Here is a 13,284-nt window from a genome sequence, read left to right as displayed (position 1 = left end):
GTGAATCTAGACTTTTTTCATCCTTTTCCACTTAATTAGTAAAGAGTCTAACATGAGTGTTTGCACAGCATCTTCAGCAGGATAACAAAGAGCTTGTTAGGCTTGCATTATGTTGTCATGGCAACTGCCTAAGTGTTGTTTTTGGTATGTGTGTGTATGTGTGTGTGTGTACATGCCTTAAATTGAAACTCTGTAACTAGGTTCTTAAAATGTCAACTATTCAATTTTAGATTTCTCTAGCTATGCCAAACCCAAAAGAAATTAGATTCGTATGAGATACTTGAAATTCTCATCTTATATTTCTGGCACTAGTATATTTTTAAATGATAATAAGTTTACTTTAAGTTTATATACATAGGTGTCTACTCATCTCTGGACAATTCATAATCTTACTGATTTTTCTGGAAATCAGGAGGCAAACCAGTACTCCTTTTCTAAGTGTATACAACAACCAATGTAAAAAATATTGACAGTAAATAACTGGCAAGGAGCCAGGGGTCATGGGCTCCTGAAGCGGAGGTTCAAAAATGTGGATGGGGAGCTGGACACTTTCACCCAAGCTCCTGCAGGACATTTCTTAGAAGTGGATGTTAAACCCCAAACTGGTCAGTGTCTTCACTGGCAGCCCAAACACTCAAAGCTGTATTCCATTTGACTGTGACCCCTACTTTGACTCATGCCACTCCTTAAGTGTGTGGATGGTGATCAGGGAGAGATGATACAAGCCAACATTTCCGGGGTGGTATGTGATGGGCAATGTTCTACATACCTTAACCTGCATCACCTCAGTTCTCACAAGACCCCTAGGAAGTAGGTCTTAACTATTGTCTTCATTTGACAGATGGGGAAACTGAAGCACAGAGATTTATGTAACTTGCCCAAGATCAAGCCCCTAGCAAGTGGAGGAATCAGGATTCAAACCCAGACAGGCTGGCTGTCCATCACTAAGCTATAAATGCTTAGTGTCACCAGCTGCTTTTATAACCACAGTGGTAAAAATGCTGTGTTATTAGTGTGAACAGCCCTCATTTTGATCCTCTCGCATGATCTGGATTTGTCAGCAACTCTGTATGCAGACATATCGTTTCTGCTCTGTTGAACTTGAAAAAAATTTTTAATATTTAAAGAGGTTATACCTTTATTCTTCCCAGTACCCAGCACATTGTCCCAAGTGTAGACATGCTTCCTGGGCAAGTACACTTTGCTCGACTCATAGCTTAGTATGGAGGTTGTTATCAAGCCATCAGGAGAACAGTGCTTCTGCTACTTAGGGTTGTTGACATCCTACTAAGTTGTAAGTTCCCAGTGGGCAGCCCATCTTTGTGTTCCCTGCTGTCCCCAGAATAGTAGCTACATCTAGTACTTAGTAAATATTTGTTGAAATGTACTGACTCTCGCCCCCCTATCCCTCCCATTACCATCCAAGTCTGCGTGAGGCCCCCTGAGCTTCCCTCGAAGCCCACCTCACTTGTTCTTAAACACTTTTCAGTTCTTCTCCCATCTGTTCCCTGCTCATAATCCCTCTACCCTCTCCTGCTTCTCTGTTTCCCTGCTGCCTTTTGGGGGGGGGGCGTGCTAACTTTTTTTTGGAGGGGGAGGTAATTAGGTCTATTTATGTTTTTTAATGGAGGTACTAGGGATTGAACCCAGGACCTTGTGCATGCTAAGCATGTGCTTGACCACTGAGCTACACCCTCCCCCTGCTGCCTTCTGATAGAAGAGTGCGCCGAGTTTTCAGCACTTTTCCTCTCTATCCTGATTCCACTTGCACCTATGACCAAATGCAGCGTGAGAAGGACCTGCGGGGAAGGACGTGCTGTGCAGCCCAGCGGTGACTGACTGTACTCATGCCAGACCAGCCTGCCCTCGTTGTCCCGCCTACCAGTTCTCTGGGAGCTTTTAACTAAGCAACAAACGCCAATCAGTGTAGGTTAAAAAGAACATGAGCACACATATTATTAGTGCCTGCTATTCCCTGGTTCACCTATTCCAGGAGTATGTCTCACTCGTTTAAAAATTACCTCTAAGAAATAGTTCAAAATATAATACATAGAGTTTGGGTAAGAACTAGACTAATTTGGGATTCTTCCCGTGCATAATGAGCTAAAATTTGTTTACTGTTTTAGGACCATAAGGTTGAGTTTATTCCTTCCCTGAGCACATCTCACAATAAATAGCACTTACTCATCTTAGAGTGGATGTCCCTGGGTACGGGCTTCTGCTTGGGGAAGCATTTCAGAAGTCACAGGGTGCTCTCACACAGTCAGAATTAGGGCACCTTTTCACACCAATGAGGGGCGCATGACACTAGGTCACGATTAACTCAACTTTGTTGACTTTTCATGATATGTCACTTTCAGCAGTGAGTCCCTGAGTACTCTCTGGGGCCCCCCCCCCATTGATTTCATCTAGTCCTCTGCAGATGGTGGGCTCAGCTCTGCTGCGGGCTCAGAAAGTATTTCTGCCTTAATGGGTAACTCTTGTTATCTTTCCCAGACACCTGGGAGTACAATCTTTAAAGGTTTAAGGATTAGAACAGTTGAGAGGCAGGGATGAATGATTAATCAGCTCATTCCTTCCACAGACAGGAGATGATCGGTGATGGCAGATCCTCAGCCGAGGGAAACTAGGCTGTGACCCCTTCTCTCACCCCAGAAATGACCACTGAAGTCTTTCTTTCTCTTTGATTCTGGCCTTCATTTTTCTTTCTTTTTCTTTCACCCTCTTTGGCTTTCCTCATACATATTTTTCAATTTCTGATTATCTCTTTCTGCTCCCTCCTTACCCCCTATTTCTTTCACTTTTACCTTCCTCTCCTTTCCCCCTCTTTTTCCTTTGCCATTCTCTCTCCATCGCCTCCAGGGTATCTTTAGCTTTTTAAATTTTTGAACAGTAATCTCTACAAAACACAAGTCTCCTTTATGTATTTTAGGACAGCGCTTTTCAGATTGTAGCTCTTGACTCGTAAGTGGGCCATGAAATTAATTTAGTAGGTCTCCACACAACGAAATGAAAAGAAACAAAACTGAACTGAATTCAATAGAAGGCTCCAGTGCATGGCACGTAGTGCGGTTAAGTCTCATTTCATGGAATTTTACTTCTATACATAAGTAACAGCGTGGATCAGTTTGGTGTGCAAAGTGCATTCCTCCCTGTGGGTGACAGTCACAGGCTGGATTTATATGAGTGCACCTTTTCTGAAACCTCCGAAATTAAAAATCTTAGCTCTGTTCCTTGTATCTAGGCACTTAACCAATGTCTGTCGATTGAATGAAAGTGTGTGTGAATGATTCCTGTCGGGACTAAATAGACAAAAGAGAGAGATCAGGAAGAAAAAGGGTCAGGAAGAGATGAGAGAGGTTTCTGTGGTGTATCCAAAGTGGGAAAATGAATGCAGGCCTTGGGAAAATGAATGCAGGCCTTGGAAAATATGCTCTCATTATTCACAGTGAGTTGAGAGCTGGGGTGACCTTGCAGGGGGAGGAGGAGGAGGCAGGACACCACACCTGAAGGTCAGAATGAAGAAACTGTTAGGTAGATGGATAAAGGAACAACAGAGAAAAGTGAGTGCCTCTTTGTGTGCATATTATCTACAATGGCATCTGTATACTATGTTCAACAAGAAAATCTAATAAAATAGGGTGAATTTTTTGAGGCTTTCAGAGAAAGGTTCTATCTAGAAAGGTTTCTGGCATATAGGGAATAATAAATGGAAATTTAATTATAGGTACCTGTGTTACTAATTCAGTGTATCTAAAATGACAGTGATATTTTTAAAATTTAGTATATTGCCTATTTTGGTGACTACAAAGCATACCAGTTGCGAGAACTTCCGCAGGTTCATGTGAGGTCTGAAGTACCCACTCGTAGTGTGGGGTTTTTTCCCAGGAACTTAGCTAGCTCTTCTGTAAGGTAAAGGATACTTATCTTCTAGGGAAAGCATCAAAGGCAGTAAATGGCAGGTATTTATTGAATATTCTCTGTGTGCCAGATTAGGGTTTGCATTACACAGTTGAGTGAGATACAGTCCCTGCCTCTGAGGGTTTCCCTTGACTGGGTCTGTGATTCCGGGTGGTGGGAGGTGCCCTGGGAGTGTTAGCTGAGGAGGCTGTGGGAGTGCAGAGAAGAATCTAAATCAGACAGAGATTCCTGGGCAGGCTTAATCCAATTCTAAGGGAAAATGGAGTGATCTGGTTGAAGGAGGCAAAGAGGGCAGAGGCTCAAGACCACACAGGAATTCCATGTCTAATGCAAGTACTTAGTGAGGAAGCTAGAGACAGACTCCTAGGAGCAAGATCAGAACGAGATGCTAAGTGAGAGTGACCCTTGTCCTCAAAGCCTGTTTTCATCAGGGAGTGATCAGCTTATATTTGCATTTTCAGAAAGGTCACTCTGGAAATAGCACGGAGAATGGATTGGAGGCAGAGAGATAAATGACCTATCTGTTGGAAACATCAGGACAAGAAAGTGATTGGAATCTGCTGTTGGCAGTTGAAATAAAAGGATTTGTATTGTAAAGGTAGAATCTGTAGGGCTTTGTAAAACTTGGCCATGGATTAGGTGTGAGGCAGTGTTAGAGGCAGGTGTTTTCCAGCTTGGTTGACTCAGTCTGGTCACCAGGATTGGAAATACATGACAAATGCAAGTTTGGGGCCTAAGGGAGTTCATTTGTAACAATAATAGAGCATCTAAGACAATTTGTCTGGGGCTCAAGGGGTTTTAGATTAGAGAGATTCAATAATTTGGGTTTTTTTTTCTGCTCTTCATTTAAAAATCAAGTAAGTTAAACCTCTTCTCCTTCTCTGAAGGGGGTCCAAGTTAAATAGATTATTATACATGCTTTTTAAACTTTCTGGAGATCCATGGTCCAATTAAAGGAAAAAAAATCCTTCAATTACTGATACAGATGAAGAATTTATGAGGGTGTTAAGTGTATTTTTAGCCCATAAAACACTGACTGACTTTTTACATGAGCAAGCAGGTTATTCCTGGGGGAACAGAGTGGATACCTAGAGGGCCATGTGAGGAGTATTACTCATTGGTTTTCTCAGCTCTGTATACAAGAATTACGTTTTGTACCTGTTGAACCTTTTGGTTTTTTTGTTGGTTTACCAAATTATCATCAATTTCGTGTATGGAAGGTGAGTGGGATGGTTTTGGGCAGATGGAGGGGTTGTTGGGCCTTGTGTTTTGTCTCCGTGGCTTCCTGACAGCCCTTCCTTCTGCACAGCAAAGATGTGTACCCAGGAATGATGTATTTGATGTATATGGTGCCCTTGTCTTCTCCAAGCATATGTGAGAGGTCTTTCCAGTGAAGGTAAAATTTTGATTGGAATACAAGAAAAAAACATTTCAATTTTATATTTAAATGTAGATTTGTCATCCTATGTGACTCAGAACCCCTTGGGGCTTTTACACATAATTTAAAAATAAAGTACAAATCCCATTAAGTCCTAATGGTGTTTAAAATCCACCAATAGGCATCAATAGTCTTTTAATGCTGTATTAGTAATTTTCCCTGTGTAACATTTTAATATTATTCATTTTCTTTATGGCCTTATGAAGAAATTTGAGGGATCCTATCATGGAAAGCAGTTGCATTATGTTTTCATAATTAAAGGCCTGCTCATATTCTATAAACATCCTTCTGTTATCCCTCCCAGTTTTTTCAGAACAGAAAGCCCTTGGTTTAAAAAAAAAATAAGCCCCATTATGTGATATTTTTGATTTGAAATTAATCTAAAAAGACTGCTAGTTTTTGGAAGGCAGGGCTTATCTGCCTTTGTATCCCCAGTCCCTAGCACAACACCTGGTTATGCAGTAATAAGCCTTAATAAATTATGAATGAATAATAGTTTTACCTCTTTAAGGAATATTATGCAATAGTTAAGTGTGAGGGAGGAAAAGGGAGAGATGTCAGAGTTAACAAATTGAGGCAGATGGTAAGACAAATGATAAATATTTATGAGTTTTTACTTTGCTATAGTATATTTTCAGTTTAAGATACAATAATAGAGTTCTTGGCAGGTGACATGGTGTAACACATTTATTGATTTGTGTGTTGAGCTATTCTTGCATCCCAAAGATGAATTCCACTTGAATGTGGTATATGATCCCTTTAATGTGCTGTTGAATTTGGTTTGCTGGTATTGAATTTTTTAAAGTTGAAGTATAGTTGATTTACAATGTTATAAGTGTACAGCAAAGTGATTCAGTTATATATGTCTGTGTGTATCATTTTCAGATTATTTCCCATTAGAAGGTATTACAAGAAGTTGAATATAGTTCCCTGTGCTATACAGTAGGACCTTGTTGCTTGTCTGTTTTATATATAGTAGTGTGTATCTGTTAATCCCAAACTCTTAGTTTACCCCTTCTCTGCCTTTCCCCTTTGGTAACCATAAGTTGATTTTCTATGTCTGTGAGTCTTTTTCTGCTTTACAAATAAGTTCCTTTGTATCATTTTTTTTTAGATTCCACATATAAGTGATATCATATGATACTTGTCTTTCTTTGTCTGACATACTTCACTTAGTGTGTTAATTGCTAGGTCCATCCATGTTGCTGCCAATAGTATTATTTTATTCTTTTTTTTACAGCTGAGTAATATTCCATTATATACACCTATTTGTATACACACACACACACATCTTAATCCATTCATCTCTCAGTGGACATTTAAGTTGCTTTCATGTCTTGGCCATTGTAAATAGTGCTGCTGTGAACATTGGGGTGGATGTATCTTTTCGAATTAGAGTTTCCTCCAGATATATGCCCAGGAGTAGGATTGCTGTGTCATATGGTAGCTCTATTTTTATTTTTAAGGAACATCCATACTGTTCTCTGTAGTGGCTGCACCAATTTACATTCCCACCAACAGTATAGGAGAGTACCCTTTTCTCCATGCCCTCTCCAGCATTTATTATTTGTAGATTTTTTAATCTTAGCCATTATGACTAGTGTGAGGTGATACCTCATTGTAGTTTTGATTTGCAAGATATATCTCTAATAATTAGTATACAGAGCATCTTTTCATGCCCCTGTTGGTTATTTGTATGTCTTCTTTGCAGAAATACCTATTTAGGTCTTTGGCCAGTTTTTTTTTTATTGGGTTGTTTATTTGATATTGAATTCTCTAAGCTATTTGTATATTTTGGAAACTAATCCCTGTCAGTCACATCATTTGCAAATATTTTCTCACATTCTGTTGGTTGTCTTTTTGTTTTATGGTTTCTTTTGCTGTACAACAGCTTTTAAGTTTAATTAGGTCCTGTTTATTTTGTTTTTGTTGTTTTTATTCTAGGATATGGATCCAAACAAATACTGCTGCAATTTATGTCGAAGAATGTTCTGTGTTCTCCTCTAGGAGTTTAGAATATCTGGTCTTACATTTAGGTCTTTAATTCATTCTGAGTTTATTTTTGTATATGGTATTAGAGAATGTTCTAATTTCATTCTTTCACATGTAGCTGTCCAGTTCTCTCAGCACCACTTATTGAAGAGACTGTCTTTTCTCCATTGTATATCCTTGCCTCCTTTGTTGTAGATTAATCAACCATACATGTGTGGGCTTATTTCTGGGCTTTCTATCTTGCTCCATTGATCTATATGTCTGTTTTTGTGCCAGTACTCTACTGTTATAATTACAGTAGTTTTGTAGTATAGTCTGAAGTCAGGGAGCATGATTCCTCCAGCTCAATTCTTAAGATTTTTTTGGCTTTTGTTGTCTTTCATGTCTCTGTACAAATTTTTTAAAAAAAATTTGTTCCAATTCTGTGAAGAATCCATTTGTAATTTGATAGAGATTGCATTGAATTTATAGGTTACCTTGACTAATATGGTCATTTTAACAATGTTGATTCTTCCAAGAACATGGTGTATCTTTCCATCTATTTGTGCTGTCTTCAGTTTCTTTCTTCAGCATCTTATAGTTTTTGGAGTACAGGTCAGTTATTTGCTACCTTAGGTAGGTTTATTCCTAGGTATTTTATTCTATTTGATGTGATGGTAAATGGGATTGTTTTCTTAATTTCTTTCTGATTTCTGTTATTGGTATATAGAAATGCAACAGATTTCTGTATATTAATTTTGTATCCTGCAACTTTACTGAATTTATTGATGAGCCCTAGTAGTTTTCTGGTGGCATATTTAGGATTTTCTATGTATAGTATCATGTCACCTGCAAAGAGTGACAGTTTTACTTCTTCCTTTCCAATTTGGATTCCTTTTGTTTTTCTTCTAATTGCTGTGGCTAGGACTTCCAAAACTATATTGAATAGAAATGGCGACAGTAGGCATCTTTGTATTGTTCCTAATCTTAGAGGAAATCCTTTCAGCTTTTCACTGAGTATGAAGTTAGCTGTGGGTTTGTTATATATGGCCTTTGTTTTGTTGAGGTATGTTCCCTCTGTGCCCACTTTCTGGAGAATTGGTGTCATAAATAAATGTTGAATTTTATCAGAAGCTTTTTCTGCATCTATTGAGATAATCATATGGTTTTTATTCTTCAATTTGTTAATGTCACATTGATTTGCAGATACTGAAAAATCCTTGCATCCCTGGGATAAATCCCACTTGATTAAGATGTATGGTCCTTTAATGTATTGTTGGATTGCTTTGCCTATATTTTTTTGAGGATTTTTGTGTCTGTGTTTATCAGCAATATTGACCTGTAAGTTTCTTTTTTATATTTTGGTATCAGGGTGATTGATAGTGGCCTCATAGGATCTCAAAAGTTCTCCTTCCTCTGCAATTTTTAGGAATAGTTTCAGAAGGGTAAGTGTCAACTCTTTAAATTTTTGGTAGAATTTGCCCGTGAAGCTATCTAATCCTGGACTTTTGTTTGTTGGGAGTTTTTCCATTACTGATTCAATTTCAGTACTAACAATTGGTCTATTCTTCTATTTCTGTTTTCTATTTCTTCCTGGGTCAGTCTACCTTTGTAAGAATTTGTCCATCTCTTCTAGATTGTCCATTTTATTGGTGTATAGTTGCTTGTGGTAGTCTCTTACGATCCTTGGTATTTCTGTGATTATCAGTTGTGATGTCTCCTCTTTCATATATGTTTATTGATTTGGGTCCTTTCTTTTTTTCTTTGTTAGTATTTTATATATTTTGTTTATATTTTCAGAGAGCCAACCCTTGGTTTTGTTAATCTCTTCTATTATTTTCCTATTCTGCTCTGATCTTTATTACTTCCTTTCTTCTGCCAACTTCTGGATTAGTTTGTTCTTGTTCTAGTTCCTTGACATATGTAAGATTGTTTATTTGAGATCTTTTTTCTTGATGAATGTATTTATCTCTATTAACTTGCCTCTTAGAACTGCTTTTGCTGCATCCCGTGAGTTTTGGTATATTGTGTTTCTGTTCCTGTTTGTCTCAAGATATTTTTTATTTCTCTTTTGATTTCTTCTTTGACCCACTGGTTGTTCAGGAGCGTGTTGTTTAATTTGCATGTCTTTGTTTTTCAGCCTTCCTCTTATTATGGATTTTTAGTTTCATTCCACTGTGATCAGTAAAGATACTTGGTATAATTCCTGTCTTCTTAAATTTGTTGAGGCCTGTTTTAGACGTCTACTAGAAAATGTTCCATCTGCACCTGAGAAGAATGTATATTCTGCTGCTGTTGGATGGAATGTTCTATATATGTCTGTTAGGTGTATTGGCCTGCAGTTTTATTCAAATTGTTTTCTTATTTTCTTTCTGGATGACCTATCCATTGTTGAGAGTGGGGTATTAACGTCCCCAACTATTATTGTATTGCTGTTTATTTCTCCTTTAGTTAGTTTTGCATTATATATTTAGGTTCTCCAATGTTAGGTATATAACTGTTTATGATTGTTAGGTCTTCTTGGTGGTTTAACCCCCTTTATCATTATATAGTGACTTCCATTGTCTCTTTTAGACTATTTTTAACTTAGTCTATATTCTGTTTGGTTTAAGTGTAGTGACTGCTGCTTTCTTTGGTTACCAGTTGCTTGAAATATCTTTTTCTATCCCTTCATTCTATCTTTGTCCTTAAAACTAAAGTGAGCTTCTTGTAGGCAGCATATCATCACATCTTTTTTTTCAGCCACTGTGTATCTTTTGGATAATTTAATCCATTTACATTTGTAAAAATTGATAGGCAAGGACCTACTATTGCCATTTTGTTCATTGTTTTCTGTTTCGTAGATCCTTTGTTCCTTGCTTCCTCTTGTTTCTTCTTCTGTGATTTGATGGCTTTTTGAAGCAATCTACTTTCATAATCTTTTATGTATCTAGTACAAGTTTTTTCCTTCTGGTTACCACTGAGGCTTACATAAAGTACCTCACACTTATAATATACTATTTTAAGGTGATAATAACTTATCTTCAATAGCAAACCTTATGCTTTTACATCTCTCCTCCCTCCATTTTAGGTTCCTGATGTTACCATTTACCTCTTTTTTATATTATATATTCAGTTACAAATTACTTTAGTCATGTTTAATACATTTGTTTTTTAACTTTTAAACTAGAATTGCATGTTAATTACACACCACCATTACAATATTAGAGACTGACTATTTTACTACCAGTGAGATTTACACAATCACATGTTCTTGTGACATTAACTGTCACCCTTTTATTTCCACTGTCCACTGAGCTCCTTGGCCAGAAAGAGCCACTGTTCAGCTCTGTAGAAGCAAAGGGCCTCTGGCTGTGATCTCTGTTCAGTCTGCAGGGAGGAATGCGTTTTGCCAACATCTGAGTTCTAGTCACTGTCAGCCCTGCGCCCTTCTCCATTTGTATCGGATTCCCTGTGGTCAAGCTCCACAGATTTCCCCAGTGATCCTTGTGAGGTGAGACTCAAGTGGGCCTCCTGGGAAGCACCCTGCAATGCTGGTGGAACTGGATCTTCACTTTGGGCTCTTTTTTCCCCCCACTGTAGAAACAATGGGCCTGGGAGCCCTCTTGTGTGGCCCTATGATGATCCAGGGGATGGGATGGGCAGTGTGGTCAGAGTGTAGCCATTCCTCTTACCTTTCTAATGCTGTCCTTGTTGGTCTCTGTGGGAGGGGGTGCTTTCACCTCCCCCCACCCCGTGTTCTGGGATTTTCACAATGGTGTCTTGTCTTAAGGATAGTTGCTAGTTGGTCTTCTTGTGAGGGGGACTGACATTGGGGACAAACGACCTCTTATTTTCTGTTCCTTGCTGCTACCAAATTGCTGAATCTCTTCTAAAGAATTACTCAAAAATTTCCCTCATGTGTAACTGTCTCTTGGAATCCCTTGATCAACATGCTAGAATTAAATCATGATTTCCTGATTTCCATCTGCCTGTTGTTTCCAAGTACATGAAACACTTAACAGTTTTGCTTTGTTTTTGTATTTAGCGTATTCTTAGAATCTTGTGATTTAAAAAAATTACAGCAGTTTGATCTCAGTTGCAAAAAAGGAAAATTTTTACCTTAAAAAACAACTTACCTCTCAAACCCACTTTCTATTAGCTTTCAAAAACACTCTTTATAAGATAATTTACATCCATTAGTAAAGGGTCACAGTTTCTGTTCTGTATGTATGATGTCACCAAAACACTAATTAAGCCCCAAAATATCTGAATAAAATATATCCTGTCTTTATCCAGAAGAGGGACTTGAGACTATCTTGACTTTCTTAACCATTTTGTTTTATGATTTATAATTGTGTTAAAGTTCATTACTGAATGTCAAAATAAAGTCAGTTAGTTCTTTTTAAGCATTGTACATCCAAGTAATACCTCTTTAAAAATAAAACTCTTTCAGGTGTATTTCAAAAGATGAATAGCTACACTGGTAGTTCCTTTATGTATTTAGAAAAGAGGAAAGTAAACTGACTAAATACTTATTTTTAATAATAGAATAGAGCTAGGATAAACATTCTGATAATCTCAGAAGCTTCAGTAAATATTTAGTAGACAGAAAAAGAGCAAAAATGTAATTTTAGGTATCTTTTTGGGAACTCTAGATAAAATTATATTTGCAGCTTCTCAGACCAATAACTTTGTCTTACATACTCTTTTATACTCAATATCATTCTTACCCAAAGATTTTGCTTCTACTTATTTTCACAGTTTTAATACAGCAGATATTACTCTTCTTGGATTTTCTCATGCTGTAACAGAATCCGTTATTGGGTTATTTATAGATGATATAATTAAATTGAATGTATTGTTTACTAGTTTATAATTTCATTTTAGCCTTTTTGTTTTTATATCTAGAGTCTTGGATGTTTCCCAACAGTCTCATAATGAGAAAATCAGTTGGTATCGTCTGAATTCTTCATATTCATCTGTTTCCCAAAGCCTAGCTGTAATGGCGTCTAGAGATATAAGGATACAGTCAAACGTGTGTGGAAAGGCCCCATTTGTGCACACACATGTGTTTAGCATATTTGGACCATGATATTTGAGAACTGGAAGATGTTTAGAGATCACTGGACTCAGTCCTCTGATTTTTCTAAGAAAACAAGCCCTAGAGAGGGTCAGCAGCTCAGTCAGAGTTACAGAACTTAAGTGATAAAGCTGGGACTCAAATTCATTTCCCTGAGACTTAAACCCAAAATCCAATACATGATCTCCTGAGCCAGGCAGCTGGAAATTTTCTAACCCATACTCCCATTGGTACAGCCGAAAGTGAGGGAGCCTCCCACAGGCAGCATGGACAGAAACAAACAGTGACAGCTAGTACCTCGTCACCAAAGGGAGAAAAGGAAAATGGTAAAAAGTCTAAAGCAGTTGAGTTTCAACTTACCACTTTTTTCACAGAACACCAGTTGAAAGTTTCTCCAGACTTCAGTATCTGGCAGGTACTTTCTTACAAATGAACAAATTAAGCCTGTCACTTTAAGAAAAACAGTTGTGAGTATTTGTTACAGTGATAAAATTAGATGTTTCAAGCCAAAATTAAAATTTTGAAAAACTTGTATCCACCATCATAAGCAATAATTAAATATTTTTCTATTGAGTTTGGTAACAACCTTAACAAATGTGATTTTTTTTTTTGATATTGTGTAATGAAATGTGTTACCATTTGGAAGCTCTCATAACTCAGTGAGCCAATATCGTCCAAATGACCAATGCATGCTATTAAAAAAAATCACCATGGGTAAGAAAACCAATTCCAAGTGCCAGATACACCAGTGGACTTTAAAATGAAAGTATATGAAAAGTTCATTGATGTGATTTCAGATTCTACATTGCAACTAACCTTTAAGAAACTTACCAAGTTTTGGTATAGTATCAAAGAAAAATATCCTCAGTTATCTGGGAAGATTATTAAAATG

At 37.5% G+C, this 13,284-nt stretch overlaps 1 protein-coding gene and 1 long non-coding RNA gene across 4 annotated transcripts in view; one reads left to right on the top strand and one right to left on the bottom strand.

Annotated features, from left to right (window-relative positions):
- LOC123619843 (uncharacterized) overlaps positions 1-13,284 on the bottom strand; it is a 225,220-nt gene that overhangs the window by 12,791 nt on the left and 199,145 nt on the right. For both annotated transcript variants that reach the window (XR_006728586.2, XR_012508669.1), the window contains one exon: positions 12,753-12,842. This is a non-coding gene — a long non-coding RNA (uncharacterized LOC123619843). The remainder of the gene's footprint in view (positions 1-12,752; positions 12,843-13,284) is intronic.
- Positions 1-13,284, top strand: part of FIG4 (FIG4 phosphoinositide 5-phosphatase) — a 124,841-nt gene that overhangs the window by 84,719 nt on the left and 26,838 nt on the right. The gene's annotated exons all lie outside the window — the stretch shown is intronic.

This window comes from Camelus bactrianus, chromosome 8 (genome assembly GCF_048773025.1).
Source record: "Camelus bactrianus isolate YW-2024 breed Bactrian camel chromosome 8, ASM4877302v1, whole genome shotgun sequence".
In the NCBI taxonomy this organism is placed as follows: Eukaryota; Metazoa; Chordata; class Mammalia; order Artiodactyla; family Camelidae; genus Camelus; species Camelus bactrianus.
The sequence above is the reverse complement of the archived record's forward strand: the minus strand, read 5'-3'. Positions and strand labels throughout refer to the sequence as shown.